Here is an 18388-nt window from a genome sequence, read left to right on the forward strand (position 1 = left end):
TACCATCGGAGAAAAATAAGCTATTTTAGTCACAATATAGGCACTATAATTACAATGTTCAGGAAAAGCTCTTAATGGGAGTCTCGGTTCCCTTGCTCCATATTCTCCTGGTTCTTTCACATACTGAGCACTCAGAGTCAGCATGAAGCTCTCCAGGATGCTCCAGCATTAATGGTCCCAACAGTTAAGTCATGTTTACAAGGGTTGAGCGTTGTTTCCCAAGTTTGTGCATGCCAGCTGCACTTATTATTGCTATGCTGTAATTTAATTAACTAGTATATAAATAGTTGAAATGGGAGCAGGGAAGCAAAGAAAGCTGCTGTTTTTAAGAACCAAACTGAAGGTTTTGAAAGGACTCCATCAAGTCTAGTCAGTTGAAGGAAGGAAGGGAGGGAGGGAGGGAGGGAGGGAGGGAGGAGGGAGGAAGGGAGGTAGGCAGAATTTGCCTTACTGTGTGGGGCTAACAATTTAAAAGAATGGGGTGGGAGAAGGAGAAAAATCTGGAAAGATTCAGCACTCAGATGACTTTGTGTGTTTAAGTTCTCCAACACCCTAGAGAAATGGATGCTGGAAGAGTAAATGCTGTCTTATTGGTATGACTTATTCAAGAAAAACTGTGAATAATCCAGTTAATGAGCTTGTACCAAGAGTCCCGTATCTGGCTCCCACATCAAAAGATTGGTGAAAAAATGCACATTTAGGGTTTTAATTTAAAATAAGATGTTTAAGATCTATGTGTGTTTTCGTTTATGAATTCCCAGCCCAGGTTTTTCACCAATACTGACAGAATAATAGGACAGCAACCACGTTGTGCTGTGAACGTCTTACATTTAGTCTGGATTAAGCTAGGGTGTGAAGAATGCAGGATGGGGTCTGTGACCTCGGTTATAATCCTCTGTCTCTCACCCACTAGCTATGGACTTTTGTGCATTGGGCACATCTCTTAACCTCTCAACCTTAATTTCCTTACTTGTAAATGAGAACTTTTGGGTGGAACATGAATTCAAGTCATTTGCACTGAAATAACAATTCTACTACTTGTTAATAAACATTTATAAAGTAACCACTAAGCTTACAACAATAGAAAAACAATATATTTCAATCATTTACGGTATATAGTATCCAATTAAGAGTAGCTTTGCAGGGAGAATATATGAAAGGGGTATAAATTTAGCCCTATCACTTTTTTTGCAAAGGAGAGAAGCAGAAAATCACATTTATAAACTTGAATACATACAATAAATTCATATATCCAGTATTAAAAATCATTGTTAAGACTTTAGGAAATGCATCTCCTTCTCTAAGTTAAATCTGGTGTGAAGCTATTTTATTGTTAAATAATTTAACACAACTGAACTATGAATGCAGATCTATTTCTGAATTGCTCTGGTACCTAGAAAAGTCTCTCAATCATAACTTGCAAAGAAAAAATCTATTTTGTCATTTACTCCCTGCCCAACCCTACCCTAAGGTGTATGAATAATTGAAGAGTTTGTGTGAACATGTTCCATAAATTAACAATTATTATAAACTTGGCAAGGAAGCCAAGTGCCTGGAGTGACCTCCATTCATAGGCCCACTGACTGCAAGGGCCCCACTGACCACCAGGAGCCCACTAACCACCAGGGGGCCCACTGACCACAAGAGCTCCACTGACCACAAGGGCCCACAGGGCTGCTGTTAGGGTCTCTGAATCCTGCCAAATTGCCTATTCCCAACAGAGGAAGAAAAACACCCACCCTAAAGTAGTCCAAATGTCCTGGGGGGAAAAATGCCCCCAAATATTCCTTTCACCAATTCATGTTTTATATAAAGAGCCAATCGAAAGGCAGTCATCAAGCAGCTGATCATTCTGTTGATAGCAAAGTTCAGACTTAAAACTGAAGTGGCAGAAAAGCACGTTCCAAGTAAAATCCGTTACAAACATTTTCACTCGGGTTCAGCTCATCCGAATGCTTCAAGTATGAACCAGTGTAGGTATTGCATGCAGGGGGGCCCAAAATGATGTGTATTCCACTGTAACATTTCAGTTTTTGACTCTCACATAACATGTCTGTGTAATCATCTTTCACACTCTGCATTTCGAGAGGTGGCAGCGACAGTGAAAAGAACCTGGAACTTACAGGGAGGGTTTGAGTCAAGTTCCTTGTTTTTTCGTTGCATTACTTTGGAGAAGTCACTTGACTTGTTAGAATCCCAATTGTGTACGCAGAAAGCTGAGACTCTAGTATGTAGGTTGCTTGCATTCTAGTGATTAGAGGGATCTAAGAATATAGCAAGTGCTTTGTAAACTCTAGATTCTACCCATCATTTTCCATACTTAAACATTAGTAAGTATTCAGCTATAAATAATTTGTGCCTGTTGCTTATTTCCTTTACAAATTATAACCTCCACAACATTTTACACAACTTGCTATAGTTCAGAGAAGAAACTTAGTTTCTTTTTGTGTATATGTGCTTGCTTATTTATTTATTGATGTAATGAACACCAGGAATACCACCTCTTCCCCGCTCAAGTTTAACACTTCCCCCAAACGGCTGATACTCATTCTTTGTCTTTATTCTTAATAACATTTTATCATGCATATATTTTTTAGGGGTATGTTGTTTAAGCTGCTTTTAAATTTTTTTTTTAAGAGACAGAGACAGGGTGACTACACATGGCAGAGGAGGAGGAGAGAGAGAGGGAGAGAGAGAGAGTCTCAAGCAGGATCCACACTGTGAGCACTGGATGTGGAGCTCAAACTCACGAACCCCAAGATCATGATCTGAGCTGAAACCAAGAGTCAGACGTTTAACCAGCTGAGCCACCCAGGTGCCCCAAAGCTGCTTTTAATTTTTAGCGTGTATCCTGCTATATATATGCAATCTGCTGGAATTTGCTCAAAAGGCTACAGGACTCACTTTGAACGCTATAGTAGTTAAAACAGCACAGGGACAGAGAAATTGACCAACAGGATGGAATAGAGAGTTTTCATCAGATCTCTATAAGACTAAAATTTAGTTTCTTCACTTATAAGAATTTTTAACTACAAGATCTCTGAGCTTCCAACAGATGAAGTGATTGGCCCAAGGTTACAGAAATACTGAATAGTCCATTTATAGGATTCATACTTTACATTTGCAGTTTTTATTACAAAAATATATTTGCCTTACAGTCTATTTTCTTGTGGTGGTAGTGGTTGTTTCAACATCTTTATCGAGCAGCTTACATACCAATAAGTTTATCTGTTGCAATTGTAGAGGTCAGCAATTTTTAGTAAATTCACAAAGCTGTGCACCCACACCACCAGTGATCTCAGAACATTTCCTCACTCCCTCTGGCCCCCTTCCACAGTGTTGCGAGGTGCCCATTCCCAATCATTACTCCCATTTGTAGGTAACCACTGATTCACTTTCTATTGCTTATAGATGTGACTTTTCTGGAAATATGACATAAATAGAATCACACAATATATAGTCTTTTCTGTCTGGCTTTTTCAATTAGCAATAGTATTCTTGAGGTTTTGCCATGTGGTAGCAGGTATCAGTAATTTGTTCCTTTTTACTGCTAAGTAGTATGCCCTTTATGGCTACATCACATGCCATTCAGCAGCTGATGGATATGTGGGTGTTTCCAGTTTGGGACAATGGTAAACAGTACTGCTATAGATATTGGCAAATAACTATTTGCGGGGGAGCACGTATTTTTATTTGTTTTGTGCAGATACCTAAGATTAGAATTGCTAAATCATATAGTAAAATTATGTTAACTTTTTAAAGAAACTGCAGACTGTTTTCAAAAGCAGGTGTACCATTCCATTCCTCAGGATTGTATGAGGGCTCCAGCTGTGAGTTTGGTCAGCATAACTGTAACCATTCCAGTGGATGTGAAGCTGTACCTTGTTGTAGTCTTAATTTGCATTTTCCAATGGCTAATGATATTTAACATCTTTTAATGAGCTTATTAGTTTGTATGTCTTCTTTGTAAAATGGCTGTTCAAATATTTTGCCAATTAATACAAATTTCTAATTGACTTAATTAGATTGTGTGTTATTCAATTGCAAGCATTCTTTACGTATGATGAATATAAACCCTTTATCAACTACATCATTTGTAAACATATTCAACAAGTTTTTAGCTTCTCTTTTCATTTTCTTAATTTTGTCTCTTTTTTTTTTTAACTTAAAAAATTTTTTTTTTTTAACGTTTATTCATTTTTGAGACAGAGAGAGACAGAGCATGAACAGGGGAGGGGCAGAGAGAGAGGGAGACACAGAATCCGAAACAGGCTCCAGGCTCTGAGCTGTCAGCCCAGAGCCCAATGCGGGGCTCGAACTCACGGACCGCGAGATCATGACCTGAGCCGAAGTCGGCCGCTTAACCGACTGAGCCACCCAGGCGCCCCAATTTTGTCTCTTAAAGACCGTAAGGTTTTCACTTTGATAAGATCCAGTTTACCGGTTGTTTCCTTTTGTATCATGCTTTTGGTGTTATACCTAAGAAATCTCTGCTTATCTCAAGGTGTCCTTACTTCTCCTATGTTTTCTTCTAGAAGTTTTATTGTTCTCATTTTTACTTTTGGGCGATGATCAATTTGGAGTTAATTTTTGTATATGGCATAAAGTAAGAATAGAAGCTAGTTTTTTTTTTCTTTTTAAACACAAGATACCCAACTTTTCGAGTCACATTCATTGAAAAGACTATCCTCTTTCCATTGAATTTTCTTGACAGCTTTGTTGAAAATCAACTAACCATAAATATAAGTGCTAGTTCTGGACTTTCTCTTCCATTCCATTGACATAAATGTCTATCCTTGATGACTGATATCATCATACATTGTATAGTGTATGGTGAGCATAAGTCCTCCAACTTTTTACTTTTCTATATTGTTCTGGCTAATATAAGTTCTTTGAATTTCCACATAACTCTTAGGATCACCTCCTAAATTTCTATTTAAAAAGTCCAATGTGATTAGATGTGCCCTGAGTTCTCTCAGCCATATTTTGTAGTTTTTAGTACATAGGTCATCCACTTCTTTTTTTATCCTAAATAATTTATTTTTATCCTAAATAATTTATTCTTTCTGATGATACTGTGCATGAAAATGTTTTTGTAATTTCCTTTCTGTATGGTTCCTTGCTAGTATATAAGAAATGCAATTTATTTTTGTATATTTACTTTGTATCCCCAAAGCTGTTTTTTTAGTTTTTATTTAAATTCCATTTAATTAATATACAGTGTAATATTAGTTCCAGGTGTACAATATAGTGATTCAACACTTCCATACATCACCCAGTGCTCATCACAAGTGCACTCCTTAATGCCCATCCCAAGTGCACCTCCCTGTGGTGACCATTAGTGTGTTCTCTGTAGTCAAGAGTGTATTTCCTGGCTTGTCTCTCCCTTTTTTTATTCCCTTTGCTTGTTCGTTTTGTTTCTTAAATTCCACATATGAATGACATCATATAGTATTTGTCTTTCTCTGCGTTATTTAGCTCAGCATAATACTTTCTAGCTCCATCCATGTCATTGCAAATGCCAAGATTTCATCCTTTTCGAAGGCTGGGTAATAGTCCATCATATATATACCACATCTCCTTTATCCATTCATCAGTAGGTGGACACTTAAGCTGTTTCCATAATTTGGCTGTTATTGATAGCACTGCTATACACATTGGAGTGCATGTGTCCCTTCAAATCTGTATTTTTGCATTGTCTGGGTAAATACCTAGTAGTATGATTGCTGGATTGTAGAGTAGCTCTACTTTAAACTTTCTGACAAAACTCCATACTATTTCCCACGGTGGCTGCACTAGTTGGCATTCCCATCAACAGTGGATGAGGTTTTTTTCCTCCACATCCTCACCAACACCTGTTGTTTCTTGTGTTGTTCATTTTTGCCATTCTGAAGGTGTGAGGTGATATCCCATTGTAGTTTTAATTTATATTTCCCTGATGATGAATGATGTTGAGGATCTTTTCATGTGTCTGTTAGTCATGTGGATGTCTTCTTTGGAAAAATATGTATTCATGTCTTCTGCACTTTTAATTGCATTATTTTGTTTTTGGGTGCTAAGTCTGATAAGTTCTTTATAGATTTTGGATACTTTCCCTTTATCAGATATGTCATTTGCAAATATCTTTTTCTATTCAGATTGTTTCCTTCACTGTGCAGAAGATTTTTATTTTTTGTAGTCCCAATAGCTTATTTTTGCCTGTATTTCCCTCACCTCAGGAGACATATCTAGATGCTACGGCTGAAGTCAAAGAGGTTTACTGCCTATGTTCTCTTCTAGGATTTTTAACATTTCAAGTTTTATGTTTAGGTTTTTAATCCATTTTGAATTTATTTTTGTGTACATTGTAAGAAAGTGGTCCATTTCATTCTTTTGCCTATGGGTGTCCAGTTTCCCAACACTATTTGTTGAAAAGACTGTCTTTTTCCCACTGGAGATTCTTTCCTGCTTTGTTGAAGATTAATTGATCATATAATTGTGCTTTATTTCAGGTTTTCTATTCTGTTTCATTGATTTATGTGTCTATTTTTGTACCAGTGCCATACTGTCTTCATGACTACAGCTTTGTAATATAACTCGAAGTCCGGAATTGTGATGATACCTCCAGCTTTGCTTTTCTTTTTCAAGATTGCTTTGGCTATTTGGGGTCTTTGTAGTTCCCTACAAACTTTAGGATTGTTCTAGCTCTGTGAAAAATGCTGTTGGTATTTTGATAGGGATTACATCAAATGTATAGATTGCTTTGGGTAGTACAGACATTTCAATAATGTTTGTTCTTCCAATCCATAAGCATGGAATATCTTTCCATTTCTTTGTGTCCTCTTCAGTTTCTTTCATCAGTGTTTTATAGTTTTCAGAGTACAGATCTTTCACCTCTTCGATTAGGTTTATTCCTAGGTATCTTATTGGTTTTGATGCAATTGTAAATGGGACTTATTTCTTAATTCATCTTTCTGCTGCTTCATTATTGGCATATAGATCCAAAGTTGATTCTAATACATTGCTTGGTTCTATTTAAATTAGTTAACTTCAAGTTTATCTCACTCATTTCCTATTTACTTTGCTACCATTAGTTTTTGCTTCATATTTTTTCATATACCTACATTTCATTTTATTAGAATTGATTAAATTAACTCCATGCAATTGTACAATATTTTGTGCAAATATTCTGAATAAATGTGTGATTCTTAATAGCTTTTTTCCCTGGGTGTTATCCAAGAAGTTCACTCATATCAATTTAATTTATACAAATTAAAATCATGTGGGTAAAGGCATCAAATACTGTTCTTCGGTATCATTACAAATATAAATATGTACTTATTTTACTGTCAAAATTAAACTCAGTAAAGTGCATTTTTTGAGAATCTAATTATTTGTGCTTCGGTCGTGAGTTCAGTCTCATAATTATTTGTGCTTCCTCTAGTGTTAAAATAAACTTATGTACAACTTGATAACTTAGTTTAACTTAGAAGTTATATTCAGAGATGCTGTGGTCTGTTGACACATATATGAATTTGTCATCATGTACTGAATAATATTCTAATGCAGCATTTTCCCAAACTGTTTGATAAGAATGTTTTTGGTTTTAAATAAAGAACACCTTAAGCAAGTAAGTTTGGAAAATTACAGGATAGCAAAGTTAAATAGCTCTTGTTTCTGAGGGACTTCTCAAAGCATTTGTTAATATAGACCACACCTCTCAAGAGGAAAATGCATCGTGTTTTTTCTTGCCACATACGATTTCAAATTCAGCAAAGGTTTTTAGGCAAAAAAGCAGCTATGCCTTAGTGGCCCCTCAGTCTTCAACTTTGTTCTCCAGCCCCATAAATCTAAACTAAAATATTCACTGATTTCTCTGCACCTAGTGCCTTCCTCTTCCCAGGCAAAGTCTGCGTTCCGTGTCTTGCCCCATCCCACCAGTCAGCACAAACCCAGAGGATGAAGTGACTCAGGAAAGAACATCAGCTCAGTTCACTGACTCTCCCTTCACCTGGATTTTTTCCCTTACAGCCCTCATTGGGTCAGAAGCCATCTAGTATTGAAATTTGTGTCTTAATTCATCTTTCCAAATTGTTTTTATCACGAAGACTGGATTATCACAAGCTGTTGCACACTATTCAAAATCTTGTCTATCTGAAGCAAATACGCAAGGAAAGTAAAATAGCATCTATAAATATTGAAAAGTAGGAGAAAACCCTTAATTTCTGATGATATTATTTTGAAAACACCAATGATCAAACTAAAAACCAACTAGAAATAAGGTGGCCAGTTGGAAAAGATGCAGGCAGGTCTGTCTCCCACATGTTGTCCCTGGCTGCTCAGAAACCATAAGGGACCATTATGGGACCATAAGGTCCCCATAAGGGACCATTAGTAACAGCAAAACAACAAAACCTCAGCAAGACACACACAGATTCTTGAAGGAGAAAATTAAACTGCTGCACTAAAAGGAATAGGAAATGACTAAGAGAAGTTAATAAACACTTGAATAGAAGGAATAATAAAGGGCAAATGGTCAACATGTTAAGATGCATTTGAATATGTGATTTGAACAGATATTTCTATGCCACGTTTAATATTTAGCACATTTATTTATTTAAAGCATAGCTAATATGTGAGTTAAAGATGTGGAAAAGGTGGTAAAATTAGTAAACATAGATTCTCCATAAATGTAGTGGGGCCCCTCTGTTTAGAGTGTAATACCTCAGAATCCAAATGGGTTGAGACATGAACAGATGTTTCACACAAGAGAAAAAATAAATTTATAAAAAAGTATAGAGTGAAATATTTTCATTAGTTATCAAAATTTTAAAAATTGAATAAATTAATAGTAAGATACTACTTATCATTTATCACATCAATTTAGCAAAAATTGATTTACCACATATAATACTGTACATACATGAGTGTATGTGTGAAATGATAAGAATTTGGAGAAATTAAGCATTATTATACACAGTAACTGTGTAAATTTTACAACCTATTTGGAAGCAATTTATATATCGAGTCATTTAAAAAATAGCTCCCTTACTAATTATCTTGGGCAAAAGTCCAGTTTTTTTAAGTTTTTTAAATTTATTTTGAGAGATAGCAGCAGACAGCAGAGGGGGGAGGAGGAGGGGGAGGGGGAGAGGGAGGGGGAGAGGGAGGGGGAGAGGGGGAGAGGGGGAGAGGGGGAGAGGGGGAGAGGGGGAGAGGGGGAGAGGGGGAGAGGGGGAGAATCCCAAGCAGGCTCCACACTGTCAACACAGAGCCTGATGCAGGGCTTGAACTCACAAACCGCAAGAACATGATCTGAACCAATACCAAGAGTCAGCCGCCTAATCAAATGAGCCACCCAGGCGCCCCAGGCTTACTATTATGAATAGTGCATTCAGTGTTTTTTCTTCATATTTATCACATTTAGAAAACAACATCTAAAAACTTCTTTAAAGTTTCTGATGGTAACAAAATGCCAGTTCAGTGCTACATTCTCAGTACCTAGTGCTCAGCAAATTATAAGGACTTAAAAAATATTTTTGAATGGAGTACCTGATTCACATCTTCTCAATAAAACATTATATATTTAGGATAACTGAAAAGCCTAAGTAGCAATATAAATATATGTTGCAACAAGTAAATAGGATATAAACTTTTATGTATCTTGTATGTATACTGTCATTAAACTAAGTAAATAATATATATATATATATACATATACAAATAATGGAAGAAACAATATTAAGGTAAGTTAACTATGAAAGGGTGATACCAAGTTATTCATCATGAAATACTGGAAAGTCATAACTGAAATGAATCTCAGTTACCTGATCTGTTACACATGAATGAATTTATAGTTACAGAGGCACATAGGAAGAGGTGAGTCAGATAATACATATAAAAACCATTTTACAAATTACAAAGATCTTCACAAATGATAAGCAGTAATTTTCATGATTCACCATGAGTTATGATCTCCACTGATTACTAGTATTTGTATGTTGTGAATGAGTGACTATTTCATCTGTGGCTTAATGACTTCCCTAGAAAAATAGGAACCAACATTTGAAAGAAGTAGAAAAAGAAGGAGGAGGAGGAGGAGGTGGAGAAGGGAGAGGAGGAAAAATAAGAGATAATTAGATTTATCATCTAGTTTGTCATCTATTTTGCTCTTTTAAGAAATTAATAATAAATTAGGCATGCTGTATATGTCAGTGAGTTTCAAATTTTCAAATCTGGGTCAAAGATTTAGTGTGTGTGTGTGTATGTGTGTTTATGGAAATATAGGGAACTGTTTTAAGGAAAACCCAACAACTACTCAAGTGAAGAATCTTGTGTCTCATAGTTTTCATGTCATTAGATTCTCATAATTCTCATTTGCAAGATTATTTTAGGAATATTGAGCATGCCTTGAGTATGGCTATGATGAAGATATTATTAAATTAAACTCTATTAGATAGACATTTTGGTTATTAAGCAATATTTTCAGATAGTTTAATTTTTCCCATTAATTCTGGGCACTAGATATTGAATACCATTGTACTGGTTTAATATATTTTATATTTTTTATAGTTATTATTTTAAATGGTGATAGTGCATAGTAACTGGGCAGTTACTGCATGCTAGACACTTTCATAAACAGTAAAGATAAGGTGTGAGCCAAACCAAAAAAAAATGTTTCTACTAATTAGAAATCGGCATCTGAACACATTAATATTAGCAAATCTAGCTATTCATGACAAGAAACTACAAAGTGAAAGGACTCTCTGGAGCTTCTATTTATAATATTTATAAATACAGACAAATAAGTTGTTCAAAAGATGAGTCTCTCTTCCCCAAATTATTACAGTTTTCACTTGGCATTTAATAGAATTCATTATTTATTACAATATAAATTCCACTCTCTGCTCCATAGGGATTGGTCCAGCTGCATCCCCTGCCATTAGCATCCATAATATCTGGTGCATAACATGGCACACTGGTATGTGCTCAATAGCACTATATATGTATATATACGTATGTGTGTATACACACACACACACACACACACACCACACACATACACACACACACACACACACATATAGTGCTTAATAAAATTATTTTGCAGAATAGGTTTGTTGTCATTTGTTTAGCCCTCTTAACTTTTAAAAATGATGAGAATATGAAACTCAGTGACAAATTTCAAACAAAAGACCAATAATTCGATCAATTCAGTAACACAGACACAACACTTGAGGGAGTAATATCTGTGTACAAACAGAGTGCTAATGGTTTCTTACATAGAAGATCTGTTTTCTGGTAATATTTACACCATGTCATTTTTTTTCTGAATCTAAACACTACAGTCAATTTAAAAATCTGGATTACAATTAGAACCCATTGGGAAATAATCTACCAAATGGATCATAGTACTTTTAGTTCAGATGAAAACTGGATTAATATACAGATTCTTCTCTAGTCAAAAATGTCCAATATGCAGCAGGTATGTCCAGTTGCCTGATAAAGACATGACCATATGTGTGTGATTAACTATATGAGTACTTTTTTCTCAGAGCGTATGTGGATATTCTTTTAGAAGTCAATTTCACTAAACTGATATTTCTTTTCCAATTCTCACAATATAACTATAGACTAGTTTGGGGTGCTTGGGTGTTTCAGTTGGTTAAGCGTCCAACTTCAGCACAGGTCATGATCACAGTTGGTGGGTTCAAGCCCTGTGTCAGGTTCTGTGCTGACAGCTCGGAGCCTGGAGCCTACTTCTGGTTCTGTCTCTCCCTCTCCGTCACTTCCCCGCTTGCAGTCTGCCTCTCTCTCTCTCCCTCAAAAATAAACAGTAAAAAATTTTATAACTACAGACTAGTCCACAATCTTGAGAACAGTAAATTATGGGTGAGGGAAGTCCTAGAAATAACTAAGGAGACACATTCAGTTTACTGTGTATCAAGGTGCCATTCACATTAGCAGGAGTGGAAATACTGTTGCCATTTTATTGCAGAATAATGCTTCTGTTCTCAGGGGATTTAGATGATGAGTAGCTCTTGGGAATTGAAGAGTCTTCAGGACTGTTCTAATTATAACATTCCGTATTTTTGCAACCACCACAGAGTTTAGACTTTTAGTTTACAAAGATATCACTCAATGACCTTACCTAGTAAGTTTCCTTTGTAGACCATATACCACCATCAGGACACTCAGTTCAGATTAGTAAAATGTTGTCTTTTGTTTTGTTTTGTTTTGTTTTTCTTCATAAGTGTATTCTTTAATCCCCATCACCTATTCCCCCCATCCCCCCATCCTCCCACCCCCTGGTGATCATCATAGTGTTCTCTGTAGTTATTTCTATTTCTGTAGTCTATTTCTTGGTTTGCCTCCCTGTTTTTCCTTTGCTCATTTGTTTTGTTCCTCAAATTCCACGTGTGAGTGAGATCATACAGTATTTGTCTTTCTCTGACTGACTTATTTCATTCAGCATTATATTATACTCTTTAGCTACATCCATGTCATTGCTAATGGCAAGATTTCATTCTTTTTATGGCTGAATAATATCCTGTCCACTTCTTCTTTATCCATTCATCTGGGCTATTTCCATAATTTGGCTATTGTAAACAATGCTGCAATAAACACTGGAGTGCATATATCCTTCTGAATCAGTGTTTTTACTTGTGAGGTAAATACCCAGTAGTGTGATTCCTGGATCATAGGGTGGTTCTATTTTTAATTTTTTACAAAACCTCTATACAGTTTTCCACAGTGGCTGTACCAATTTGCATTTCCACCAACAATGCAAGAGGGCTCCCCTTTCTCCGCGTCCTTGACAACACCTGTTGTTTCCAGTGTTGTGAATTTTAGCCATTCTGACTGGTGTGAGGTGATATCGCATTGTGGTTTTGATTTGCATATCCCTGATGATGAGTGATGTTGAGCATCTTTTCATGTATTTGTTGGCCATCTGGATGTCTTCTTTGGAGAAATGTCTGTTCATGTCTTCTGCCCATTTTTAATTGGATTATCTGCTTTTTGGGTGTTGAGTTGTGTAAGATCTTTATACATTATGCATACTAACCCTTTTAGAATTTACCATTTGCAAATATCTTCTCCCATTCAGTACGTTGCCTTTTAGTTTGTTAATTGTTTCCTTCACTGTGCAGATGATTTTTATTTTGATGTTAGTCCCAATAGTTTATTTTTACTTTTATTTCCGTTGCCTCAGGAGACATATATGGAAAAAAGTTGCTACAAGTGATGTCAGTGAGTTTACTGCCTATGCTCTCTGCTAGGAATTTTATGGCTTCAGGTCTCACATTTAGGTCTATAATCCGTTTTGAATTTATGTTTGCAAACAGTGTAAGAAAGTTGTCCAGTAGGGGCGCATGGGTGGCTCAGTCGGTTGAGCGTCCCGATTTCAGCTCAGGTCATGATCTCACAGCTTGTGGGTTCAAGCCTCGCATCAGGCTCTGTGTTGACAGCTCAGAGCCTGGAGCCTGCTTCAGATTCTGTATCTCCTTCTCTCTCTCTCTACCCCTCCCTGCTCATGCTCTGTCTTTGTCTTTCAAGAATAAATAAACATTAAAAAAATTTTTTTTTAAAGAAAGTTGTCCAGTTTCATTCTTTTGCATATTGCTGTCCAGGTTTCCCAGCACAATTTGTTGAAGAAACTGTCTTTTTACCTTTGGATATTCATTCCTCCTTTGTCAGAAACTAACTGACCATTATACTTGTGGGTTCATTTCTGGGTTTTCCGTTCCACCATGGATCTGTGTATTTTTATGCCACTACCATACCCTTTTAATAACGACTGCTTTGCAATACAACCTGAAATCTGGAATTATACCTCCAGTTTTATTTTCCTTTTTCAAGTTTGATTTGGCTATTCAGAGATCTCTTGTGGCTCCATACATATTTTAGGACTTTTGTTCTACTTTGTGAAAAATGCCATTGGTATTTTGATAGAGATTGCATTAAATCTGTAAAATACTTTGGGTAGTATTGACAGTTTAACAATATTTGTTCTCTCAATCCATAAGCATGGAAAGTCTTTACATTTCTTTGTGTCCTTTTCAATTTCTTTCATAAGTGTTATGTAGTGTTCAGAGTACAGGTCTTTCACTTCTTTGGTTAAGTTTACTCCTAGATATTTTATTGGTTTGGGTGCAACTGTAAGAGAGATTATTTTCTTAATTTCCCTTTCTGCTGCTTCATTATTAGTGTATAGAAATGTAACAGATTTTTTAATGAAAGTTTTCTCTTTAACAATATATACGGTTTCTGGGACAAAGTTCAGAATAGAAAACAAGGTAAGAACTTTGAACTAGATTAATTTTGAATTTTTAGTTCTGGTTTACCCAATGATATAAGGTGATCACCTTATTAAGGCATTTGGTATTATCTTGTAATGTTGAAAAATCACATACATTTCATCCTAGTAATTCTAATTATAGGTATATGCCTGAAGGAAATTCTAGCACATATGCAAGAAGACTTGTCCAAGAACATTGATAGTATTCTTCTTACTAGCAAAATGGTGAAAAACCAAACCCCAAAAGTCTGTTGATAGGAGAAGAAATAAGTAAGTTGTGGTTTATTTGCACAATGGAATAGTATACAATAGTAAGAGTGAATGAACTACAGCTGCATGTAACAACATAGGGGAATCTTAGAAGCATGATGTTGAGTGAAAAACACCACATTTCTCCAGGCTTCATATAGTATGATACCACATTTTATAAAGCTCAAAAACAAATAAAGCTAAACAGCACATTATTTAAGCACATATATGCATGTAATAAAAATATAAGGAATGAAAGTGATAGAATTATAAACCAAAATTTCAGAAGTCATTACCCACAATGGGGGGGAGAGGAGGCTGGATGAGGGAGGAACATGTAAGTACATAAGAGTTATTGGTAATGATACAGGACCTGATTTGGATTGTTGACTGTGATTAACTGTTAATCACATGCTTTATCCTTTGTATTTATTCTTTAATATGAATCAAATACGATATTAAAAGAAAAAATATATATAAATAATTTTAAAATATGATTAAAAATTGACTAAATACTATGGCTTACCCAGTAAATATTATTCTCCCCTAGTAATTTTAAATAAGTATGTAGTCTTTTCATTTACTTATTTATTTATTCTCCCCTTACTGTGGAAATACACTGAGTCAGGCACTATGCTAGCTAGGTACTAGGGATTCAAAGACAGTCAGCATCCTTAAGTACCTTATGATCTGGTAAAAGAAGTTTAACAACACGATTGCAATTCTCCATAAATAGGAAGGATAAATAAAATGTTGCATAAAAATGATTAGAACATAGTAACTACTTGAAAATATTAACTATTAATAATATCAATATTAATAATATTAACTAAGATTATTATTACTATTACTGTTGCTATTTGAGTGGGGTGGGAGGAGTAGCCTTGAGGACACAGAGGCTGAGCACTTATATTCTTCAAGTAGCACACTTTTTCTCTTGCTAACCCAAAGTGTATACAATAATGGATGTTTCTGTTTCATACGGCGCCTCTGAGTAAGCAAAATGTGAAAGGTAAGAGAACAAAGCAAACCAAATACTATTTAATCTAAGCTCTACACCACACTGCCCGTTCTTTTAATATTTACTCTCTTTATAAATGTTTGCTCTTCACGTTGCTCTGATAATTCTAAGAATGCAATTTCCTCACAGAGCTCTACTTATCTTTAGAAAAGCAAAACTAGACATAGTTTATAGGCCAAATGGGAGAACAAAAAAACAATACATATAACTGAGAGATTTTCAACTCTGCCTCCTGAGCCACACAGCTCTAATCCAGCAGCCGCCTCTTAAAGTCCTGGGGGTAAACTAAGGCCCCTCGTCAGATGAAGGAACCCACACACATCAACTGATGGTGTTTTAGCCTGGGATTAAAATTGGGAGTATAAATACAGTCTGCTAAGTAAAGAATATTAAGGCAAAAAAGAAATTAAACTTTTTAGAGAAAGTTATACACTTTTGTACATTCTTACACAGAACAATTGCCACCACTGTATAAAGTAGCTCATGGCCAAAAAACTATTTTACTCAGGTCTCAGTGGACAACATTACCCAAGGCCTGAACCATATAAAACCAAGAGTTTAGATGCTAGATGCCCACATGAATCACACAGGTTTAAAATCAAGTCTTCAACCCAGTAATGCTGATCACTGGAAATGTCAAAACTATCTCCGCCCAATGAATAATTTAAACAGAGAAGCAAACATAGCCCTCGACAGAGGTTCCCCCATGAGCAGCCCTGTGGACACCCGCTGCTCCCGGCCACCTGCTGCTTCCTGACTCAACTTAAAGACCGAAACGGGTGGCTGATTCCACTACAGGGAGCAGCTCATCATACAAAGCTCCCTCACAGAGTGAAGTTCTAGCCAAAGCATGAGTGCTCAGATCCTCTGTTTTACTGGAGTCAGGGGAAAGAAAGGGCTCTCGTTTCATCTTTCTTATCTTTTCTTACCTTTCCACAAATAGCCCAAAACAAAGGGGAAATAATCCCTCTAGTGGTAAAATATATCAACAGCAAAGCACAGGCTGAGGTGGCCCAGCTAGAGTTGCCTGACTTTGATCGCAAAAGGTAGACAACATTCCGAACTGTGAGGCAGGCAGGCAGGACATGCATGCCAGTGATTTTCGTCATCAGATAAAATACAGATGTCCAGTCAAATTTGAAATAGTGAATATTTTTTGTATAAGTATGACCCATGCAATATTTGGGATATACTCATGAAAATATTTGTTGTTTATCTGAAATTCAAATTTCAAATATACTTTATCTGCGAAATCTGGAAACGATACTAATAATGGATTTCAACAATTACAGCAGCAGTGTCTGAGCTCCAAACAGAAATCCCGTGATCACCATATACTCAGCAAAAATGGTTCAATACACGCCCATCATGCATATGGCCTCCCCGACACAGTCCAAATTCACAGAATACTAGAATTAATTCAGTTAGAAAATATGTTGCACCTTTGAAGCGTATAGCATAAAGTTGCATGTTAAAATATCTCATCATTTCTGTTGCTAATATATTCAGATGACTTTTCTTTTTTGCTTAAAATTTTTATTTTGCAAAATTAACAGACTACGTCACATTATTCTGAAAGCTAGGAAAGACAAGCTAGAAAACAAAGCCTTATAACACCCATATTCCCACCAACCTAGAGAAATATTGATACCAGATGATTTTTCGATATACAGGTATAAGTTCACGCCTTATTTATTTATTTATTTATTTTAAAGGGCGGGGGGGGGGGGGGAGGGGAGATTGTGAGTAGGTAAAAGGGGCAGAGAGGGAGAATCCCAAGCAGGCTCCACGTAGACCCCGACTTGGGGCTCAAACCCACCAACCATGAGATCGTGGCCTGAGCTGAAATTGACTCGGATGCTCAACTGAGTCCCCCAAGAGCCCTGCGTGCCATTAATGACTGCTTTTTCATTAACGTATTCATTCTTAAATAGGACTTTACCCACATGGAACTTACCTTCCCGTGGAAGGAGATGAAGTTACAAATAAAAATATGATCCATGAGAGAACCCATGACGCGAGGGAAAATGAAGCCAAGCAGGAGAGAGTGTGTTGGGAGCCGGGGTGAAGCGCGGTGTTTATGTCAGATGATGACGGCCTATACCTGCCCCCTCAAATAGGGACACAAGAGGAGGCCGGGAGTCAGCGCTGGAAGCAGTCCTCGCAGTGACCGGTTTTACCTCAGGGAACACAGAAGCTTCCGGAAAGTAAGTCCTGCGCGTGCGCAGCTGGACGCAGCCCGGCCGCAGGGAGGCCGGAAGCCTTCGGGCGGGCGATGCCAGCGGCCAAGCTCGGGGGTGACACGCTCCGCAGAGCCAGCGAACAAGCAGGGGAAGGGACACACGACCCCGGCCCTCAAGGGCCTTCCTGCGGCGACAACCGAAGCTGGGCATTTGTGCGGGAGATTATACCCCCTCCCCCCCCAGGGCGAAGCAGTGCGCATGCCTGCCGCCGCCAGTCTTCCCAGCAGGCTGTGCGGGCCGGCGCGTGACCCGCCTATGACCCGGAGAGCCGAGCCGGCAGGCACCGTGCGGAGCCGGGGGAGGAGTTGCACCCGCATCGGGACCCGGCGTGCCCCTGGGTTCTCACCCTGGGCAGCCACGTCCGCGCTGGCAGGCAAGTACTCCGAGTGCGACAGTGCGCGAGTATGTCCTTTAAGTGCGGGCACCTGGGGGCAGCCGTTAACCCTCTGGTTCGGCTCAGGTCATCTCTGGGTTGGTGGGTTCAAGTCCCGAGTCAGATGAGCCCCGCTCGCCTCTCTCTCTCTCTCTCCCTCTCCCTCTCTCCCTCCCTCTGTTCCTGATGGGATTCTCTTTCTCTCACTTACTTACGCCCTTTCT

General features: G+C 37.5%; 2 long non-coding RNA genes across 2 annotated transcripts in view; one reads left to right on the plus strand and one right to left on the minus strand.

The window, feature by feature from the left end:
- The window catches only part of LOC122231166, a 70952-nt gene extending 53220 nt beyond the window's left edge, over positions 1–17732 (minus strand). The window contains exon 1 of the long non-coding RNA XR_006208339.1: positions 17506–17732. This is a non-coding gene — a long non-coding RNA (uncharacterized LOC122231166). The remainder of the gene's footprint in view (positions 1–17505) is intronic.
- Positions 1–17942, plus strand: part of LOC122231164 — a 36763-nt gene extending 18821 nt beyond the window's left edge. The window contains exon 4 of the long non-coding RNA XR_006208337.1: positions 17669–17942. This is a non-coding gene — a long non-coding RNA (uncharacterized LOC122231164). The remainder of the gene's footprint in view (positions 1–17668) is intronic.
- The last annotated feature ends 446 nt before the right edge of the window (positions 17943–18388 follow it).

This window comes from Panthera tigris, chromosome D1 (genome assembly GCF_018350195.1).
Source record: "Panthera tigris isolate Pti1 chromosome D1, P.tigris_Pti1_mat1.1, whole genome shotgun sequence".
Classification (NCBI taxonomy): Eukaryota; Metazoa; Chordata; class Mammalia; order Carnivora; family Felidae; genus Panthera; species Panthera tigris.